At 46.3% G+C, this 21,286-nt stretch overlaps 1 long non-coding RNA gene across 7 annotated transcripts in view; it reads right to left on the minus strand.

The window, feature by feature from the left end:
* Window positions 1–3,147: 3,147 nt before the first annotated feature.
* Window positions 3,148–21,286, minus strand: part of LOC142886982 (uncharacterized) — a 36,059-nt gene continuing 17,920 nt past the window's right edge. For 3 of the 7 annotated variants that reach the window (XR_012926472.1, XR_012926471.1, XR_012926469.1), the window contains exons 3-7: window positions 13,055–13,148; window positions 8,780–8,867; window positions 5,959–6,524; window positions 5,165–5,253; window positions 3,148–4,495 (exon numbers count right to left, since the gene is read on the minus strand). This is a non-coding gene — a long non-coding RNA (uncharacterized LOC142886982). Of the gene's footprint in view, window positions 4,496–5,164; window positions 5,254–5,958; window positions 6,525–8,779; window positions 8,868–13,054; window positions 13,149–13,394; window positions 14,555–21,286 lie in introns of all 7 variants that reach the window. The other 4 variants (XR_012926474.1, XR_012926470.1, XR_012926473.1 and 1 more) reach the window with 4 other exon arrangements.

Raw genomic sequence — 21,286 nt, forward strand, 5'->3', positions numbered from 1 at the left:
ACAAGCCCCAAATTTGGTGTGGGCGCTTCTTGGGGGCTCCTGATGAAAAAGCAAGTTGCCCCATGTCTCTAGGACAAAGTTGAAATTTCACCCCATAGACTTGCATTGAATTAGGGTTGACGATAAGGCTGAAGCTAGGGTTAGGGTTAGGGTTAGGGTTAGGGTTAGGGTTCCTCAAGTACTACAAGCCCCAAATTTGGTGTGGGCGCTTCTTGGGGGCTCCTGATGAAAAAGCAAGTGGCCCCATGTCTCTAGGACAAAGTTGAAATTTCACCCCATAGACTTGCATTGAATTAGGGTTGACGATATGGCTGAAGCTAGGGTTAGGGTTAGGGTTAGGGTTCCTCAAGTACTACAAGCCCCAAATTTGGTGTGGGCGCTTCTTGGGGGCTCCTGATGAAAAAGCAAGTGGCCCCATGTCTCTAGGACAAAGTTGAAATTTCACCCCATAGACTTGCATTGAATTAGGGTTGACGATAAGGCTGAAGCTAGGGTTAGGGTTAGGGTTAGGGTTAGGGTTCCTCAAGTACTACAAGCCCCAAATTTGGTGTGGGCGCTTCTTGGGGGCTCCTGATGAAAAAGCAAGTGGCCCCATGTCTCTAGGACAAAGTTGAAATTTCACCCCATAGACTTGCATTGAATTAGGGTTGACGATAAGGCTGAAACTAGGGTTAGGGTTAGGGTTTTGGGGTTCCTCATGTGCTAGAATGCCCAAATTTGACGTGGGTGTGTCTTGGATGCTCCTGGTGAAAAGGCAAGTGTCCGCTTGTCTCTAGCGGACCCCTAGAGAAAGTTGACCTTTGACCCCATTGACTTGCATGACATTAGGGCTAGGCTTAAGGCTGGAAGTAGGGTTAGGGTTACCCAACCCCAACCCAATCCTAACCATAACCATAATAATTTTCCATACCTGCTTAGTCCAGAGCTCAGGGTCACGGGGGTCTGCTGGAGCCTATCCCAGCTGTCTTAGGGCGAAGGCAGGGGACACCCTGGACAAATCGCCAGTTCATCGCACGGCTAATAATTATTATATTTTATAATAATGATTAAACAGTAGTTAGATTATGTCTGATAATAATCTATTTAGATAATTTGATTCTATAATTTATCTATTTGCCTTTTTTTTTTCTTATCTTCCAAACCATTGAGCTAGATCTCACATCCCTTAAGGACCTTTCCTCTCCCAAGTTAAGGGATGATAGCTCCATGTTTTGAAAGGCTGCACAAGATCACACGTTCTTTAAGTCATAATAAATAATATTAGAATAAGCACAATATGTCCCTAAAAGCTGTAAATTCACTTTCACCTCTCTCTGGCTGGATTAATTAACACAGATTAATTCTGGATCCTGTTTTTCTTTGTTTGTTTGTTTTTTTCCACACAAGGCGTTACCCTCTTGTGCTCGTCGATCAGGTTTCCATTTCGCCACAGATTTTAGATGATCTCCCCATCTAGACCCACCGTGATACTTTGGCTATGCAGGCCGGATTTTTATTATGCAGTGGTGGTGCTTGACTATGTTTCATTGTGAAGGGAGGCCAGGCAGGCGGGGGTCCGGGATAAGCTCCCCTTTGTGTTGCGCTGCAGAGGTGAAAGGCAGACTGTATGCGGTGTCAGGGGGATCGCTCTGGTGGCTCCATGGGTCCGGCGCGTGGCCCTGAGGGTTTCCTCTGGGAAGCACTGCCCTCTGTGTACGTAGGTGTGTGTGTACATACGTGTGTGCGTGCGCACGCGTCACAGACACATACACCTCTGGCTCTTACTGACTGACGCTCATGTAAAATGACAAATCATACATCATTTTTTGAAACAACCATACAAAAATGAAAATGGCTACATTTAATGTCAGGTCAAGTAGTAAATTTTAAGGTAAAATTATGTTCATTAAACTCTCTTAATCATGTGATAAAATATAAGGTAGTATAACATTTTTACACAAAATTTTTGGACATTACAATTTTGCACTCTTCCACCTTGATTCATGATAGGTTGTATAGGACAGTCATCCCATGCGAGTTTGAGGCCAATCTGGGACATTTTCAGGAAATTACCATTTTCACCAAATTTCAGACATGAAGATTTTGCACTTTTACCTCTCTTCATGAAAGGCTATTATAGAAAGGTCATCCATGGGAGTTTGAGACCAATTTAAGACATGAGCCATGTTTTCAAAGGAAAAAAAAGCACTCTGAGATACATTTTTTGCCAAACTTTAATCGCCATGACAGGACATTTTGAGTTCTCACTCGAGAGTCCACAGATCCAGAGATCCACATATCCTATAACCCTGTAACTGAGGACTGCTTTTCTGGATTTTTTTTTCTCCCATTTCAGAGACATTTCTGATTTTGTACTCTTTCACGTCATGTTTGGAAACCCTATTTTCAAGTTTGCTGGAGACCCTATTTGAGTTTTTGCGCTAGAAAAAAAATCACAAATGAAGGTGATGATACAGACGACAGCTTACCATGTTTGATTTTTTTGCCTCAGTGAAGAGATGGCAAATGAGTGAGAAAAACACAGCATCATAAATTTTTTAAGCGTCAGGTACATCCTCTTCCAAGGCGTTACAGCAGTATTTATTTATTTCAACCCCACAGCAGGGGTCTGAAGTGCTTGAACCACATTGCTGCACTTTTGTCTCACAGTTTTGGTACATGACACCCAGCGTGATGGCGCTGCTCTGTGCAGGCTTCCCACACTCACCCTGCCTTTCAGCACCTTCCAGACGGCAGAAAGGAGCTCTTTGTTCAGCCCGATGCTCGTAATGTCCAGTTCTGGCCGTGCTTCCATGAGGATTGTGTAGGAGCCCAATACTCTATGTATGTGAAATATTTACTTGAGATTGTCCATCCTAGCATAGGATGCAAGACAACTTCTGTAACTTGCCTTAGTCAGACACTGAGTTGGCATAACTGGATTTTTTTTTTTTTTAGGGACTGAGCTCACGGTTCGGACCAGTTCGAAACGACCCAGTAGTCCCCAAACGTTGATTTTGCCAAGTATTCAAACAAGTGGAAATAACTCACTTCCTTTTTGTCAAAATTCAAAAATTAGAGTTACGTCGGAAGGGGGGCGGGGGGCGTCGGCAGGTGGTGGTCGCACAGGCTCAGTCCCTACAACGCTGCTTGCAGCTTTAATTTTTTTTTTTTCTGCTACTGTTCATCTTTGATATAACAAGTTAGAAGATCATAAAACAGAATTTGATTTATTGAGGGGACGGGGGACTATTGCATAATATTGAAAATATCTTGCAGTTTCTTACAAATCAATGTGTACTTGTCCAATATTTCTAGTTTTTTACTTTAAACCATTAAAAACATTGTTTTTCTTATGATCCAGCACTAACAGAACATACAGACTGCACAAATAACATTGCATAAGTAACATCTCCTTATGCTAGAAAATAGTCCATGAGTGTCCAGCAGGAGTGGTTTGATTTGAAATCCATAGGGTAACTTGACAATCTCCCATTGTATTTAGAATTTGGTCAGTCGTTGACAGTTACTAATTAATGTTAATTAGCATTAGCATCCTTATCATGTCTGTTTCCAGATAACAAATAAAAATGAAATACATATTTTGAAAAAAAAATAGTGATGTAAAGCCAAACAAAAGTGAACAACAGCAATAAAAGCAACAATAAAATAACTTAAAATTGTAAATTCTAGGAAAGGGTCACTCTGGATTTTGTATTTTGTTGATGTTCATGAATAAATAAATAAATATAAAAAATAAAGCCTGCCAGTCAGTTGTGTAGTCAACTCAGATGAGGCGACACTGATTCTCCTATCATTGCTTTCCTTGTGCCCACGAGACCCTGCTGTACGCGAATTCAATCCAGGCTCTTAATTCAAACATGTCTCTGAGTGAGGAGGTGGAGGAGGGGAGGGGCAGCGGTGACCTGCTGAGCCGAGCGCACAAGTATATGGAAATAAAACACATTCAAACATCACATTTAAAATAAACATTTGCCGTCGGTGGAAATAGCTGGCATGTACAGTTCTATGCGGTCTCTATTTAAGGAAATCCAATACATATGTCCTCTCATATTTTCACGGATCATAATGATCCACATGCAACTTCAGATCTGCAAAGGCCCAGGGACTATGAACCTACTGACAAGGAGCTTTTGCTGGTTTCTTTTGGGAATCAAAAACAATCCATCAAACTGATTTTTCTTTTTAACCCCTTGTTGAGCCTCACATACTCAGTCAGTCAGAAAGGCACCTCATTCAAAGTTCCGCCATGGCAAAGATTGAGTTCTTGGCTGCTTGTAAGCTAGAAGAATGAAAACCTTGTGTTACCGTCCTTTGATTATTTAATACAACTTTTGAACAAAAAGATCATTTCAAATTCATTGTTATCCTTCATTGACTTTTAACAAGGGCAATGACACCCCAGTCAGTAAAGCAGCACCCCCAGTTGGAGAAGCACAGGAGCGGAGAACTTTGATTCACTGGTCCATTCGAGACAAGTTGCATGGTCCTCCAGCTGAGGAGAAAAATCACAAATACTAAATGCTAAAACTATAATTTTATGAAAATAACTTGCATAGTTTTATTTTTGCATATTCCAAATGCAAATTTCTGCCAAAACGTTTTTTGTGTGTGTGTGTGTGTGTGTGTGTGTGTGTGTGTGTGTGTGTGTGTGTGTCTGTGTGGACACGCAATGAAAAACAGACACAACCGAAAAGATGAATTTTTCAAATGCATTTCTTCTTCTTCAAAAAAAAAATAAATAAATAAATAAATAAATATTCAGGACATTCATCATTCATACATCTTCTATACCCGCTCATTCCTATTCAGGGTCACGGGGCTCTGCTGGAGCCTATCCCAGCTGTCTAGGGCGAAGGCAGGACATTTACTAAATTTAAAGGGATCTCGCCACCAAAATCCTGTGCTTGCTCCCCCCAAAAGTATTCACTGTGTGTATTTTCTGCTACTAAATTCAGTCCAGGTCGAGACACGCTTTTGGTGAAATGTAAATGTGACTGGGCACACACACTGGTTTACTCAATCCGAGAGAGGACGGTTACCACAGTGAACATTTCAGGGCAAAAAACCACATTGGTTCAAAATGTTGGAATTAAACTTTGCATCGCGTGCTTTAAAAAAAAGTTAAGTAAAAGTTTGATCGCTGCGGTGTGTCCCGGCATACTTGGTTATAAATCTTGCAGGTACTGCGGAGAGATGCTCTGCGTGCATTAATTTCCCCAGGCCCACCGCACACCTTTCCACAGGCCAACACTGAAAAAACAGGGAGTGTGGTCAGTTTTTCCAGTCTGGCCTAATTAAAAGGCAGGAACATGAAACATGTGTCCTGTGCTTACAAAAGGGCTGTGGCAACCGAATGCATCACCAAGATCAACACACCTTCTGACAAGCAACAGCCATTCCACTGTTTACAGCAGAACAATACACTCTTTGTTTATGAGGGGCTACATAATAAAGCAAAGGTAGAAAAAAATCAGCTGGACTGCAGCAAAACATTGAACGTTTTTCTTATTGATTTAAAATTGTATGTAGTAAACTCGGCGTATTCCAAATATGGTCAACAGATGGAAATCAGCCAACAACTGGCAAAACAATGTTTTACGTTTCTGCATGGTGATGCTTGCTAACTCGCACCGTCCCTCTCAAATAAATAGAAGAGAACTGAAAGTGAATTGCAATGGTGTATGCAAGTGATTTAGTTTGTTCTTGTTGAACGCAATTCATCAAAGAAGTTTCTGCTAGCTATTTGTGTTGTAGTGGTGGAGGAAATAGTAATAAAAGTTAAACAATATAACCCTAACCGTTTAAAGCAGTTATGATGTGCAGACGTGCAGCAGTTCCAACACGCAGTATCTAATATACTGCTTGTTGGGGAAAATGTGCAACTTATTGCTGCAAAATGTGTTGGTGATATGACATGACGCAATAACGTTAGATACTATATGACAGGATACGTACGTATGAAACAATACACTGTCATTGTCTCTGTGGGGAAGTTTGTCCTGGATTCCAAAGTGCCGGTCACATGAAAACAGAAAGTGTCAGTAAGAATGCAAGTTTGCACACATGGAAAAAAATCATGAAAAAAAGAGCAAAAGAAATAAAATAAAGAAAAGCACCATGACGATATTGCATCATCATCTGATCTGCTCCATTGGGCTCCTAATGATCAGAAGTCTAATCAAGACTGGAAGACTAAATGATAGAAGAATGACATCAAATCTACAGTTGAGTTGAGTTATTATTGACCTCTATTGACTGCAGTGTTGGGAGTACCACTGCGGTGATTTCATCCAGATGATATCTGAGGCCCCGCTGCACCGCCGAGCACAATCCCACACTCATGATGAATGAGGCTCCTAGCAGGACGGTGGCAACGAGGACGGCTCTGCTGTTATCGCACAGCACCTCGAAGCACCGGACTTCTGAAGGCCAAGTCACCCGGGAGGGTCCTGATCGTTCGGCCCTTCATCAATCACAACCCAGCCGGTTGTTTCTGGGGACCCGACCGACCTCACACAGCACTGGGAAGAAAAGGGGGAAAAAAAACTGTATCAACGAGGATCGAGTTGTGCTGAGAAGAAGTTAAATCACCATCAAGTCGATGCACCAGCAACTATTATTGTTAGGAGACTTTTTTTTTTCTCAGAGATGGGAACTTTAACCCTCTTGTGCACAATGAGGTTTAGTTCCCCCCGATGAAAAATAAACACCTCTTGTTATGAATACGTATAAAACTTCCAGAAATGGGAGATTTCATGGTTCAGTGGAGAAACGTGAATTTTTATCCACGGTGCAGCTTTAAACCTTTACAAACCACAATTAGTCCCGTAATTAGTCTTTGGGGACTCCTGAGGCTTTTTCATTGAGTCATACTATCCCTGCTGTTGCTGGACTTTTTCTTTTTTTAAAGCTTGAGCAATCAATGCAATGTTAATGAACCCAGTTTTGTGGCCCCTGTAGTATAGTGGAGGCGCACGCTGAGCTGCGAACCCTCCCCGTCCCCCTCTAGTACCTCAGAGATCCATTTAAGGGTGAGATATCCAAGAGGAAAAGGCCCGTTGGTAGCCGGCACCGCAGTTTACAGGGGTCAGAACAATTGGGAGAGAGGCACACCCAATCCTTCAGGGCTCCACACGCGCAGTAACACTGTCAACACACTGGGGAGAGCCGGACCCCTGAAGCCGGGTCATGGGGCAGAGCCGGTGCCAGAGCCTCTCACCTTCCCTCGTAAATCTGGACTCCCACTGACTGTTGTGGGAAGGTCAGGTGTTTGGCGCTGTCTCTGGAGAGGGCGGCTGAGTTCCCATTAATGCAGAAAGACCCTCCGCCCCCCGCAAACTCTTGACCTCTCTTGAAAGCCCGCTGCATTCAGTGCAGAGGGACCTGGAGCGTCGGCCTCTAACAGCAGGAAGAAACATTTGGAATTTTCAAGCCATTCTGTGGTTCCAAACTCCTCCAACACGCCTGGGATTTGCTTCAATGGGCCAACTTATGAACGTATGAGTTGCATGTGCGCTATTTGTACAGTGCTTACCCAATCAGTGGCTGGTGTTTCTGGTGGACATGTCTTCCAATGTTATTTGAGCTAAGAGCGCCCACGGTCTTCTATTACAGATTTGCACGAAAGTTCAGCGATGTTAATGAAACGGATTTGAGAAAGGCAAAATGTTTCCAGCAAAGTGCCATTATGTGACCAAAAACACTTTGGCCTCAAATCTCTCTCCATAAAGCTTCATGGTGGTAGTTCTAAATTTAGGCAAGATTATTTCCACTGGAAGGTCTCAACTTGCTTCCAGGGATCAGCTCTGACTCTTTTCTACGCTAGATCCCTCCGCTGGAGAGTTTTCCGGTTATCTTGAGTGCATGATGTGACGGATTTCCGTGAGGAGGTCTTGGTCTAGAGCTGCAGTAATGTGCTTTTGAAGAGCTGTATTCAAAATGCCACCTCATCTCAACATTAACACTTATTTTTTCAGTATTGATGGAGCTGTACCCTAATATAATGAGAAAAGGAAAAGATGATGCCACTCAAGGTGTAACCATGAGCAATTTGCTTTGATATATGATTCCAGGCACCACAGGTCACTACTATGGTAGCAGTGTGTTCGCCTGTGCAACCTGTCTGAGGTGGTAGCGTAGCGTCTGTCCGCCGTCTCCCAGTCCGACCAGGCCGACAGGCCGACGGGACGGGAGGGTAGGTGGCTGCTTGGCTTGGCCTGCCGGGGACGTGTACACGCTGCAACCCACGGCTCACTGGATCGGGTGGATGTGGGCACCGCGAGTTGGCATGTGCATACATATTCATTACGGCGAGCCTACACGGCCACACCAGAGCGCAAAGGCACACGCCCGCGTTGGACACAGGCCCAGACCAGGTTTTTGGAACGCGGTCCAGCCGCATGTACTGCGTTGGGCCGTGCGGACTCCGTTTGGTTTGGCTGCTGCCAGCAGACTGAAAACATGACAGGTGACTGGTGGAAAAAGCCGTTCCCACCGGCCTCGCGTCTGCAGGGCAAATTAAAGCGCAGCCACAAAGCAGCACTGGAGATTCTAGGAAGCTGCCGGTAGTCGATATGTGTGATTTATTATTAGCAGATTTCATTAATTTTTTTTATTTTTCGGGGAAATTTCTTTTCCCAATTAGGTTTAGATCAAGCCAAAGGTAAAAAGTTTGCAGCCGCCTTGAGAAACAGCCTGGAGCGCTGACTTGAGATTAATTTACAAGACTCTGGAGCAACACGGTGTGCACGGACCTCCAGCAAGTTGGACGTCTCACCTGAAGCCGACCGTCAGATCCTTGGCAACACGAGGCCGTGGCGGGCGTCGACCAGCAGACTTGCAGGGGCCTCCGGTGACACTGACGGCTTTATGGAGGCGGGAATAAAAAATAAAAAAAACACTTGAGATAACCCATGAAAGAATGACGAGGCGCGTTGAGGAGCACAATTGTTTGTGTGTATGTACGAGTGTGTACACACCAGGTTTGTGTATTTTTATTTCCTTTTTTTTTTTACTGTAAAAAACAGACAAAGTTTCAATCTATCCATCCATCCATCCATCTATCCGCACCAACAACAGAAAATCTCTCCACAAATGCAACACCAGCTTGGCTTTTGTGTTGTGAGGTGAGCTGGTGGGGGGGGGCAACAAAAAAAAGGCCCATTAATGACTCCCAGGGCTTTAACAGCGCCGCACGCACACCAAGCCAAACAAGGGTCCCAACGACTCGGGCGAATTAGCAGCCGTGCGCACGTAAGCCCCAGCGCGGTGGCGCGAGAAAACCGCCGGCTGATGTCACGGCCACGAGGGCGACACCTTCGGGGTGAGACTCTGCTTGTTTGGCGCCGATCGCCACAGAGGACAAAGGCGGCCTTCATGCGGTGTTCACCTCAACCCCGCAGACTCCTGCTTCGGTGCGTCTGGAAGCGAGAGAAAGCAAGGTGGCACTGAGACTCCATCGACCCCCCTCCACCAAAAGAAAAAGAGAAAATATCAGGCATAAAGGTGAATTTACACACTTGACATTTCCTGGCAGTTTACGCTGCCTTTTTCTTTCCAATCAGCTCTTCCAGGTTACACGTGTGGCTTTTTTTTTTTTTTTTAGGTGTTGTTTTCTTTTTTGGCCCGTTTTAATTTGGCTCGGGATAATTGCGAGAAAAAAGAGCAAAAAGGTAAAGTGATATTTTTCAAACAAGCAGATACTGTTTTCTTCTCGGCAGGAGACGGCGTTGGGTTGCGGTAAGTTTTTGTTTTGTCATGACGAAGACAAGGCCATCGCCGAGGCAACGCCACATCCCAACAGGTTAACCGTCTCTCCTCTCTCCCCCCAAAACTTTTTCACCCTCTTGAACGCTGGTGAGGAGGAAATATTAGTCCCTTAACGAAAACAAAAAAACAGTGTCCAGAGGCCGAGACCCGGAGGCCCAACAAAAACAGATGTTGTCTTGTCATGTTAGCAGCAGCGCGCCGCCGGCCTGGTTTCCATTTCGTTCTGTTTTCATAATAATAACAGGAGGAGCTCCGCCCCCGTGTCGGCTGTCTCTCACGTCAGTTTGTCTTGAAATGGAGACGCATTCCGCACGCACTGTCTCCCGAATTTGCCCGCCTTGATTTGAGGCCCGTTCTTGAGATGACCGTATTAATTAAGGGCCAATTAAAGTTGTGCAAACAAAAGCTCATATTCATATTTTCTCTGCAAAGGTAGCCGCGTCAAAACCCAATGAAGTCAGAGGGGAGGGAAGGAGGCCACGCGATTAAATAACGCAACACCTCTCTCTCTCTCTCTCTCTCTCTCTCTCTCTCAGGGCCTGGCTAGCTTGCCATAAGAAGCCCTGCGACGCGAGCGTGCACACATGCATGTACACGCACACAACATGAGAGACATTCCAACACACGTTTGTATGTCTTGGAGTCAGTCAGGCCTCAGCTATTGTCAGAGCGTGACCAGGCCACCAGAGCAGCCGGGGATAAACAGATAGTGTGACTGACGGGAGGCCGCCTGGTGGCTCTTTGCTGTTATGACGGGATCCTTTTTGCTTGTGCCTCAGTTTCTCGCCGTCCGCGTTAATCAAAGGTCAACCGCAATGGGACACTGTATTTAATGACTTCTGAGTGTTAATGAATGATTTGGGCTCCTGTGGAATTATTTTTTGAATCAAATAAACTGTAAAAATATCTTTATTTAACCCTCTGTTTTAAGCCTTCACCATGAAAAAAGACTCAGTTTTGGCTTCCTGCTTGAAGTCATATTTCCTTCACTAGCTGCTAATCTTGGAGAGGTAAAAAGTAAAGAATAGATTTTTCCATCATCTACGAAGTTCAATTACTAAAGGACAGATTCATATGGGCAGAATGTTTGGGGTTTTTGTATCTATATAATACAGGACATGAAAGTCAACTGCAGTTCAGCCAGCTCAAGTCTGTATAGAGACATTCCCGAATCCCAGTTCTAGAAAAACAGAGAACATGTTCCTGAGACATTTGCAGAGCTGCACTGCTCAACCCGACTTGGTTCCACCTACGGTATCTTTCTTTCTGTATCATTCTTTGAAGAGGGTCCGTTGAGGGAAGCTTTAAAAAAAAAATCCCTTCAAAGCTCTTCTGTTTCTCCCTTTCTTTTTCCACCTTTGATTTGGACCAAGCCGAGACATCTTTTTCTCTCTGTCTCTGGAAGTGATAGGGGGGAAGGAGAGGGTGGAGGCAGCGGCAGCAGCAGCAGCAGCAGCAGCAGCAGCAGCAGCTCGGCGGTGTTGAAACACTGCCTGAGCCTGTGCAGGACTCCACTATCTGGAAACATCAGTAAACAAAGGCGAGCTGCTCGGAGGCCTCCGGCTGTCCACCCACGTGGCTCGTGAGGTCGTGGGTTGCGCGAACAGGAAGACAGGAAGAGTTCAGGGTCGATAAAAAGTTTTTCCTCAATGACGCTCTTATCTCCTTCACGAAAGCGGCTCCGGCAGGCGGAGGAGTTCAGATCGTTGCCTTCATTCAGGTCTTTTGGGGGCGCAGACGTTTGGTTGAGTTTGGCAGACGTGTTAGAAACACATTCACTCCTCAGTGTACGTTGGCATGATCCGGCAGAGTGTGTGTGTGTGTGTGTGTGTGTGTGTGTGTGTGTACTTAAAGCAAGTCTGTTACTGACGGCGGGGGGGAAGCTTGAATGAACACACCGAGTCCTGCCCGGAATGACTGGAGCTGCGTTCTGTCCGCCGCACAGTTTGCCGTTCCGCTTAATTAGCGCGCGGCTACAAGATCATAACGCGGCCAGTGTGGGACGGCCGCCGTGCGAAACGCCGCGCTGGTACAAAACAAGCTGGCGCAGGAAAGGAAGGGGAGGCAGATGAGATGGCGGTGAGCGTAACTGGCGTGACGCAGCCCGGAGGGTTTGGAGGTGACCCCGTGTTTACGCTCCGACAGACACTGTGACGCCCCCCCCGCCCCCCCGGTGAAGCCCCCTACTGGCAGCGGGTTTGGATCTCGACCTGCCCACCGCGGCTCTCCTGCAGCAAACAAGCTGCAGCTGGAAACTGGAACTGGTCGCCTGTGTCCCAGCACATTTCCCTCATTTCCAAGTCCGGTTTAGTCTCTTTGTGTCTTGTATTTGATGCAGTTCTTTTAAAGAGGCATTTTAAAGATGCATCAAATACATGGTTTCAAGTGTTTAAATGGACTGGCCCCACAAGTGATGTCACAGATCTTTAATTTTCTATTAAGTCATTGTCAACATAACAGCACCAAAATTTAACTCATGTTTTTATCTGTAATTGACAACTGTAACTTTTTTTTGTATTATTCACTGCATTTGTATCATTTAATTTTTAATTGTTTTTTCCATATATCTCACTGTATTCTAAAAGCCTGACCAGGGACAAAGACTGCAAATAAGTTGAAGCTGGACGTCTTATATGCATCACATTTTGCCTTTCTTGTGGCAATGTTGTATGGATCGCACCTGTTCAATAAACGTTAAAATAAAAATTGGCAGAATTATTTACTTATTATAAAAATCAGTCATACTAGAACCTGGGCAGAATATTTAGCCCTTTGTTTTGCAGCCTTCTACGACTAGTCTCAGTTTTTCCCCACCCTCAGGGCTGGATACGAAGATGAAAACTTTTGCACCAGCAGAGGAGGAGAGGTCTGCGTCGCTCTCTCAGCAGCATAAACACAGCCGTGGCCGCCAGGGGTTCGGTTTGAGGGGGAAGGTCCACAGTTGGATGAAACCACAAAGCAGTCATATAACGCACACAGAGCGTAAAAAAAGCCGCTCGAATGGACTTGGTGGGTACAATTCCCTCCGGCGGAAACCCCGGCAGCCGGGGACGGGTGTGTGGGGCTGACGCGGTCGACCTTCGGCCGAGCACACGGCACTAAAACCCAGATAAACACTTGAGCCGCGGTCTCACTCCGAGAGTCGCCTCTTAATCTCTTTCGCTCAGTCAAATCAAAAGGTTCAGGGGCGAAAAGGCCCTTTGCTCGGACTCTATATTTAAAACAGTGATAAGTGGGATAAGGAGGCCGTATCTCTGCGTTTGTGTCTGCAAACTTGACCTACCGGTGTGGACGCACTCTATCATGCCAGATGTCTTGGTGTGAGCCCACGCAGACTCCACCGCAGAGGCCCAGCGGAGAGGCCAGACGTCACTGTGCTGCAAGGAAAACAAGAAAAAAAATTATATATAAATAAATATATATGTCTGTTGATATACTTTCCTCAAACTGGCAGTGAAAGAACTCACTAATTTAATGTCAATTAGATGAAATCTTTGTAAGAGGAAAGTAGAATCAGTTGGTAAAGTCAGCTTTATCGGATATTAGAAGAGGCCATTTTTACCTAATGAATAATTTGCTGTGATTTGACCACTTTTGGTCAATTGGTTGTTAGATTATCTCACCCATCTTAAGCTCCTTTTTCCTGTTTTTGAAGCCCAGAATGTGGGACGTTGCAACACATCTGGTGCTGCCGCCGATCAGCTGGGAGAAGCCTGTTGCTGCGTGCGTGCGTGCTTTGCAGACGCCGACTGTTTACATGTGTACACAGGAGGAAGCGGCGCTTCCAGGAATACGATCCAGCGCCGCAACGTCGGGAAGAAAAGCCCGAGTCACCCGGCAGATAGCGAGGCCCGCTGGAGTTCGGCCCCCTTTGGATGTTTGGTTAGAGCTGCATGCATTATGCATGCTGCCTCACAGTAAAAGCACACGCGTGCTTGTGTGTGTGTGTGTGTGTGTGTGTGTGTCAAGAGGCTCCCGTCCTCCTCCACAGATCCGCTTCCACAGCACCGTGGCCCCCCCACTCCCGAGGAGACCGAGGCTCAATACTGGAAGGGGAAATCGGTTGTGACACTAATGAGGGCCGAGAAAAATGCTGCGCGATCCAGCCAGATCCCACTTATTCACAGTGAGGTGTTGATTTCCAGATTGATTTCATCTGTCAAACAATCCGCCCGGCACTTTTCAAAGGACGCGCTGTGCTCGAAACATACAGTGCATTGTGGGGGAAATAATTGCATGTTGCGCGTCGCTCTCGTCAGACCCAGTGAGGTGGTTTTCTCCCTATTCAAGGGCCGGTTTGTCACATTACCGGGGCGTGAAATGAATGAAAAAGTTTGTATTTATGGATTCAGTTTGATTCAACTGTTAAAAAATAAACGGCTGCCGTGGCTGCGTTTAATTCACGAATAATAAACTTTTATATTTACATTAACAGCAGATCCTCGTGAGGATGTGGCTCCACTCAGGGTTGAATCGTCTTGTCGACATCACAGCTGGTGAAAGAAAGACATGAGATTAATAGCTTGCACTACCGTCTCTGGCCAGAAGATGCAATTAAATCTTACACACCGGCCCCTTTAAATTTTTCTGCGCTGGCTCATCCTCCATCACCCCCCTCCTGGCAAATAAAAGCACGTGCCTCTGTCTCCTCCTCCTCTCCCTTGCAAGATGCTGTCAGCCGAGGTGTCATCTGACAGTGCGATGTCTCTATCTTCCCGTCCTGATCCAGAGGAGTCGCTGTGAGGAAACAACCTGGCTGGTCTGGCAGGCTCTGACCTTTGCCCTGTAAATAGGAAGAAGCAGAAAAAGCCAAAGGCTGAACCTCCGGTGAAGGAGGGGCGGGAGGGGACACAGGCAGTCTGGTTTTGATATCTGCTGTGTTGCAGAGCAGGAAGCTGAGGTGAAGGGTGCTGGGAATCTGCTGCTGATCAGTGGATCACTGAACATCACCGACAAGCCTGTTATACAACTGTAAAGAGTTGATTTAAAAAAAAATAATAATAATAAAAGAATGCAAACAATCCTACTCTGGTTCTATCCTTGTTTTTGTTTTTTTGACTGTGACATTTGTGTTATATATTTTATATAAAATAAGCAAAAAAGCCAAATTTGAGTCATTTGTATCATTGATCGATCCCCAACAGTTCAATTGAAGTGGCATGTTTCATCATGAAAACCGATGGATTCGCTGCAATATGCAGATTTTTTTACACACTTGTCAAGGTCCCAGTGTGTCCACTGGAGCTGCAACCAGGGAGGCTGCGGCCGGGTTGCGAGGCTGCGGCAGACAGCGCGGCGCTGCAACAACCCGCCGGCGTCTCTGCAGCTCAAGAGGTTTTTACACCTGAATGTGAGAAGTCTCTTTTTTTTTTTCTTAAAAAAGAAAAAAAAACCCTGTCGGCCAGGAGACCCCCTACTGCGGCCGTGCCTGCCCGAGCCGGCCCGCCTGCAGCCCGCCTGCAGCCCGCCTGTCAAAGTGTGGATTTCTTGTAGCGAGAGGCCTTTCAATGAGCTGCGGCTCTGACAGTGATAAATGGCCTCGTCCATCGAATATGAATTTTGCGGCTGACCAAAGGGGGAAAAAAAATGCCAACCGAGATCACTTCATTTGTACAAAGGGAGCGTACGATATGTTAAAATTCAACACCCGCATGAGCGCGAGCAGAGGACCTCTGCGCTCTTTATGACCGTCCTGAAGAGAGTGAAAGAGCAACCCTGTGTGTTTCTCTTCTCCCCTTTTCTTGGTCTCGGTAGCTTCAGCAGCAGTCAGCCCTCTGCTGCGACAACAAAAGTTGACCTGTCACTCCGCTGAAGGACGGCGGCGGCGGCGGAGCTCAATGAAACCCAACCGTCCGCGCCGCGGGGCCGCGAACAGCAGCTTTATTGATATTTTTCTTTCGGAGGGAGTGGTAGGGGGCGTCCAGTTGATATTGTCACATTCATAACGGCGTCATATCTGCTTTCAAGGAGTTTTGTGCCAAAGCAAACAAGCCGGGGTTGTGGGCGGGGCCACGTCAGCGGCGGTGACACACGCAGATCTTGTCAGGGTTGGGAGCAGCGCGGCGGGTTGACGGCGAGGCGGAGGTGGTCGACTGAACCCGATCCTTTCCCTCGGGGACGACTGCGGCTTCCTGTTTAGAGGAGGAGGTGGGGTGTGAGTGTGTGTGAGTGTGTGTGTGTTGTGGGGGGTGTCTCTAAATGCCGTAGTCGCCCTGCAACCCCCCCACGTCAACCGCATCACGTCTCCCGCTCGGCCCCACGCATCCCAACCTCCACGGGCGCTTTGATTCAAATCCAAAGCAAACAGCGAAAAAATAAAATCCTCCGGCTCTTCTCATGGTGGCGGCACACGGAGGCTTCGCCGCTGACGGTTCGCATCGGCGAAGTGGGGGGGCGGTGGCACAAAGGAGACGATTGAGCGTGGACCTGGTGTGCAGGCAGGGCTTTCCAGTGGACACCAACCTGAGTGTGTCTTTGGAGGTGGGGGAGGAAAAAAAAATACATTTTGACGGTGCGCAAGACGTATCGCATCCAATAAAGCGAGTGAGATGAACGCATCCTGTCACTCGGCAAACAGAGACGGAACCTGTTCCATGGGACCAGTGATGTGGGTGTAGTGGTGAGAGCTGAAGCCTAAGTGAGTCTGATCAAGTTGCGTGACGAGGTGAAACAGTCAGGCAGTGTCTCATCTGGAAGTTGGCTACAAAATAATAAGAAGAAGAAAAAATTCTACTTTAAAATCTATGAGAGAGCTGACCGGGCTAAACCCATTTTACAGTCCTTTTATGTCCATTCCAATTAGTATCAATTAATTATTTCCAAAAAATGCATTATGTTGATGTCCAGGAGAAAAACATCTTTAGCCCTCTGTTTACAGCTTCCTGCAAAACACTTTTGGAAGCCTTGAAAGGTAAAAACAAAGCAGCCAATGAGACACACATAAAATGTCAGGGGATACTGTCACTGACCTGGAAGAGGCAGCAATGCCCTTTGTGACATCACAAGCTGATTTTCAAAACTGCACGATTATGAAAAGAGAAGCAAGCAAAAATAACTAAATGGTGGAGCTTACGAACTCCTGGGACCTCATTATTGTTCGGGTATTATTGTTAGAAAGATATAATTACTGCATAATATGAGAACTTGAAGTTGGTTTGAAAAAAACATTTCCCCTGTTTTCATAAAACTCTGTAAACCTCAGACTCGTCAGGATTTAGGGAAAAGAGTTTTGCAGTCAAAACACGGTGTAATGATAACTAAAAGAAACACAACCAAGACTGATGAAGCCTATTTCATTTCTCACATTTGATTTATCCTTCAAAAAGTGAAGGAGGCTGGCTTGAGGCTAGTAGCCGAACCGCTCCCTTGACATCAGCGCCTTTCACAATTAAGCGACCGCTCAAAGCACTTTCTATTAATGCCTGGGGAGCCGAGCTGATCTGCAACTCGGGCAATTTGTGCCAAATAAAACCCGAATAAATCAAAGCCATATTTCAGCGTTGCCTCACCGAGATGTAAATCTGAGGCTTAGTAGAAATCTCCGTGGCCTCGCCCTGGGACCCGAGCGAGTGTGTTATTGTTGATTAAAACGGATTAAGGCTGAGATTACGGCGCGTCTCCTCCCAAAGTCTGCTCTAAACTAGCCCAGCGCCAGCCATCCTGCTCGACCTGAAGAGAAACGGCTCTTTCAAACGGCAGCCTGTCTGACCGGAGGCCGTTTCAGTGACGCAGCAGCTTTTTTCCCCTCAGCTTTAACCAGAGGAAGAAGATGGGCTGAAGAGAAGACGACTGAAAAAGAGGTTCGATGGGCACTTGATGAGAGTGACACAGAGACGATTCTGCCCGTGACCCAACTTTTTTAATTCAAGAACAATTTGTTTTTTACGTCTTGATGTAGCCCGAAACAACCGTTTAAATCCTGTTTTTAGGGGGAAAAAAGGGGGTGGGGGGGGGGAACCTGTCTTAAGATCCCAATCCAACATGAGTCCCAGGCCTCTCAGGTTTGCAGGCCCAAAGTGGAGCTCCAATCCAAGGCCCACATGGATCAGCCTTGTTGCTGCTCCACGGTCTAATGATTTGTGTTACTGCAGGTCTCGAACCTGATAGCTGGAGAGTTTAGTGCCCGACTTCCAGGAGAACCTCTGAGCGTCTTAAAAAGCGCGATACTTCCTGACAACTGGAGCGGCTAGTGGGGAAACTATCTTAAACCAGCTTAAACCAGCTTAGACTCGAGCGACCGCCCGGTTTGTTGACTCTAGCAAAGCCGCCAGAAACACCGACTGGGCTCCTTCTGGTTGAGAGCCGCATGCGAGTTTCTGGGTTGCACAAATTCCACTCTAAAGCTCCTGTGAAGTCAGATCAGTGTCGCCAACGTGCTCAGCCTGATGGCGTGCCAGCTTCGCCCCGATGCCGAGATTAAAGGGTTTTGCGGGACCAACAAAAGGGAGATTAAAAAAAAAAATGCCAGTGACATTTCTTTCTGCCAGGTAATGCATTCAAAAGACGTGCTGCAGCTTTCGCTAAGTGATGCTTGTCCTCAGTGATGCAACCCTTCATTACTGATTGCACAGCAACTCAACAAGTGTCCTTATTCTCACGGTGACATCCAATCTTTTTGCTGAACCAGTCCTGTTCGTTTATTTCCTTCTGGCTACACCGCATCGAAGGAAGATGACATTTTTTTTGTAATCAGATTAAACAAGATTTAAAAAAATAATAACAATCAGGATTTACCTTCTTAATCAGATTGAAAGGTCTGGTTTCTTAACCAGGCAAGACAGATAATATCAATCCTCGGAATCATCCATTGATCCATCCATTGTCTATCACCTCTTGTCCTGCACTCGGCGTTGTCGGGAGTCAATCCCAGCATAAACAACCACTCAAACTCACACCTTCAAATAATTTAGAGCTGCCAAATGAATAATATGCACGCTTTTTGGACTGTGGGATGAAGCCGGAGCACTTGGAGAACATGCAAACTCCACACGGAGAGGCTGGGAATCAACCGTGGAACCAAATCACTGTTCGGTCGCAGTAATAATTGTTGCAACGACATTTGCAGGAAATACTTTGGAAGTTGACAAAGCGAACCGTCCCGCGGACAAAGTTTTGAACCTGGTAGCGTCACGAAGTTCCAGGTCTGATTATCATCACAGGCCATAAAATAAGACAGTTAGGCAACCAGCTTGATTGCGCCTGGGACTGCTGGAAAAATATCAAGTCCAAGTGTGTGTGTGTGTGTGTGTGTGTGTGTGTGTGTGTGTGTGTGTGTGTGTGTGTGTGTCTGCGTGCGCACTGTGAGTGTAGAACAAACCCTCAAGTTTTTGTAGCAATGAGGCTGTATTTATTTCTCTTTTTAATTAAGGGAAATGATTCCCATCTGTTAAGTCGGTTATTGTTGCGTCTGTTGTAAAAAGAAAAAAAAATAAAGTCTCGGCAGAACGGTTGATTAATTGAGCGTGTCTTCATGTGCTCGTGCGCACCCGAGCGGGCGGCTAACCGGCCAATCATCATAATCCAGCGCTGTTTGTTTTCTCTTCGCCGTCGGTCAGCTGGTGACAGGAGATGCTCAGTGGTCTTCGCTGAGACGGAGGCGGGCACCAGGACAAGGTCCGCTCAGTCCGTCAGTCATCGCGGAGCGCTGTGATGACTGAAAGTCGATCCCGTCGCGGTTGTGGCAGGGCGAGCTGTACACTCCGCAGGAAAACACTGACACATTCACAGCTCATCGGCCCTGCGGTCGAGACTGCTCGTCACAACTGCTCCATGTTGTTCAATAGGGAGTTGCGATCACTTGTTTTCTAGCAATAATAGGAAGTGAAAAAAATACATTTTCCACTTAGCGCAAAAATACAATCCTGGATTTTAGGGCTTTTGGACATTAAAAAAGGGGACTAATTCTTCTGAGGTCTTGCTTCCGCCCTCTGGGTCCACAATGTTTTCGCCAGCAGTTCTAGCAGGAGTCTGAACCAGAGATTAAAACTTTGTGGCTAGGTGAATTGGATGTTGTTGTTGTTGTTGTTGTTGTTGTTGTCTTTATTTTGAAAGAATGTGCTTTGGACGCACTTTAATTTTTTTGTTTCAGGCAATCGGATCGTGACTGCTGCATGAATCCAATGCTTGGCTAAAGTGGGAGCGATTTGCTCAACAGCGCCCCCGTGTTTCGTGGTGGTAACGCTTTATGTGGAAATTGGAGGTTGGGTTGGGCTGCATTTCCACTCTGCACTTGAATGGAAACATTTAATTGGCTAACACTGTGGAATCCTGTATTTCTATTGGCCTTAAAGAGCAAAAAACAAAAACTCTCTACAAGACGAACAAAACGTGATGAACGAGCGCTCTGGGTCACATCTTGACCACCGGGATTGGCTGAGTTCATCCCAAATGCGCCTCCGGTCTCTTTTCTTACACAAGTTTGGCGTCTTCTCTGGTTTGAATGTTTGGAAACAGGGTGCACGTCACAGCTAATAGAAGGTTATCGGGAAAAGGGAAAAAAGTCATTAAAAGTCCACGCAGAATGAGCCCTTTTTACAGTACTGGCAGATATTTCCCCCCGCTTCCTCCGTCTAGACGTGCAGGGCACGACCGAAGCTTTACACTGGACAAAAGAGCCACACAGGTCTCCGGAGGACTGTGAAGGCTGATTTGACATTTTTGGGCTCCGACGACTGCTGGGGTTATATTAATACAAGAAACTGCAGAGTTTATAAGTAGCATGTCGGCGGGGTGGGAGTGAGGGGGGCGTCGGGGGATGGTTTGGGGTCCCTTTCTTGGTTTTATAAGGGGGTAACAGAACAGGAGCTCGCGTGCCACAGTTTCATCAGTAGTCTTTCCCAGGCGGTGTGCACGGTCAGCCGTGTGGGGCTACTGTGCAAGTCGCCCCACACCGCTGCGACGGTGGCTAGCGCGGAAATTCAATTTCCTCTCCCACTCGGTGCCTTTCGATAGCGGCCTGTGCCAGAGACCTGCTCGCCCGCCCCCCTGACCTTTGCTTCCACCTGTTATGGCCGAGGCCTGCCTCATGTCAGCCACCTCGTAACGTTGACAACACACACGGCGCTCGGCCCCCGGGGCGTTAATTGCTGCATTCACTTCTCGGCGTCCTGGCTAATAATCCGCCGCAGCTGACAACACGCGCACTAACGCACGCATACACGGCCTCGTGGAGGAAAAGCGGCATCTCTGTGTGCAGCTTTATAACAACTGTGTTTTTTTTCTGAAAAAAAAAAAAAAAACAGCCCCCCCACCTCTTTTCTCCTCCTTGTGGAAAAATAAAAACAGATTTACAGATCAGCTCGACAGAATTAGTTAGCAAACTGCTAATGGCTCGTAAAAAAAAAAAAAAAAAGGTTCTCAGGATGAAGCACAATGTGCCGTGTGTTTGCTTTAACAAGGTGGGGAAATGCAGCGAAAAGCAGAAAATTCTTACAATATCAGAGCTCAGAGTTCATTCATGAGAAAGAAGGATATTGCAAAATGTAAAATGTTTTAATAATTTTAGACAAATTTGGAT

The sequence above is a fragment of the Nelusetta ayraudi genome, unplaced genomic scaffold, assembly GCF_046127955.1.
Source record: "Nelusetta ayraudi isolate G7.1 ecotype Tasmania unplaced genomic scaffold, CSIRO-AGI_Nayr_v1 ptg000016l, whole genome shotgun sequence".
NCBI classification, from domain to species: domain Eukaryota; kingdom Metazoa; phylum Chordata; class Actinopteri; order Tetraodontiformes; family Monacanthidae; genus Nelusetta; species Nelusetta ayraudi.